Below are 1,383 nucleotides of genomic sequence, written 5' to 3' on the forward strand. Positions count from 1 at the left end.
TGTGTGTGTGTGTGTGTGTGTGTGTGTGTGTGTGTGTGTGTGTGTGAGACAGGGTTTCTTTATATAGCCCTGGCCATCCTGGTACTCACTCTGTAGACCAGGCTGTCCTTGAACAGAGATACGCCTGCCTCTGCCTCCCAAGTGCTGGGATTAAAGGCACTCGAACCACCACAGACCATCTTTTAAATAACGTTTTGTTCAGGGCCTCTAGAGGGATAACATTGTTCTAGATGTTTCTGTCTTTGGCTCATTTCACACTCATATGATTCTGAATGATTAATATTCCTATTTTATAGATGAACAATTTGAGGTCGTTTGGAACAAGCCAAGCTGGGTACTGACCTGAGCAGCTTCCTAACTCTTGTCAGACACTGGCCTCTGGTATTTGTATTTAGGGGTTTCATGGTAGCGGGGGTAAAATGGCTTTTCAACATCAACTATAATTTGAAGGCAAATCTTCATGAAGAAAAACACCTGAGAGAGCTGTTTGAACAGCAGGCGGATCTCTGAGTTCAAGGCCAGCCTGGACTACAGAGGAAGTTCAGGGACAACCAGGGCTCCACAGAGAAACCTTGAAAAGCAAAAGCCTGGGAACAACACAAACCACAGGGGTGAGGACACTTGGCCCCCTCTGCCCTCCTGGGCCCCAGTCACTCACAAAGCCACGCCCTGGCTCCTGCTGTTTTCAAGACATGCACAAAATCCTTCTTAGCTTGACCTACTTACTTGGAAAGTCACCTGTCCCCTAGTTCCTTCCCTCCTCCACCCGTTTAGTCAGCTTATCTGATGGGAAGCTATAGCCTCCTGGCCACAGACGTTTTACGTTTGCCATATTTGGCTCAAATGCCCCTGAATTGGCTGGCTCAGAGAAGTCCCTTAGGGGACTCCGCTGAATGAAACCAATGGTTTCTGGCTTCTGGAGGCTTCATTTAGATGGAGATATACAGAAAAGGGGGGAACTACCCCAGCCTCCCCAGAGCACAGACAGCCCAGCATGGTCATGCTGCTAGACTGCTTAGAGCCCTCTCATGAAGAACGGGACCCCAAGCTGGGTGTCGTGATGGTGACACACATCTGTAACCTCAGCGCTTGGGAGGTAGAGGCAGGAGGCCAGTCTGGGCAACTTTTAGTAAGAATCTGTCAGGTTTTTTTGTTTTGCTTTGTTTTGTTTTTTAATGCAAGATAAAGAGGGCTGGCACTACAGCTCAGTGGAAGAGTATTCCATTACAATGTAGGATAAAGGATAAAGGTGCACAACTTTTTAAATCAATTAATTAATTTATATATTTATTTATTTATTTGGTTTTTCGAGACACGGTTTCTCTGTATAGCCCTGGCTGTCCTGGAACTCGCTGTAGACCAGGCTGGCCTCGAACTCAGAAA

General features: G+C 46.8%; 1 protein-coding gene across 1 annotated transcript in view; it reads right to left on the minus strand.

Annotated features, from left to right (window-relative positions):
- Positions 1–1,383, minus strand: part of Rilpl2 (Rab interacting lysosomal protein like 2) — a 13,852-nt gene that overhangs the window by 1,197 nt on the left and 11,272 nt on the right. The gene's annotated exons all lie outside the window — the stretch shown is intronic.

This window comes from Mus pahari, chromosome 23, assembly GCF_900095145.1.
Source record: "Mus pahari chromosome 23, PAHARI_EIJ_v1.1, whole genome shotgun sequence".
In the NCBI taxonomy this organism is placed as follows: domain Eukaryota; kingdom Metazoa; phylum Chordata; class Mammalia; order Rodentia; family Muridae; genus Mus; species Mus pahari.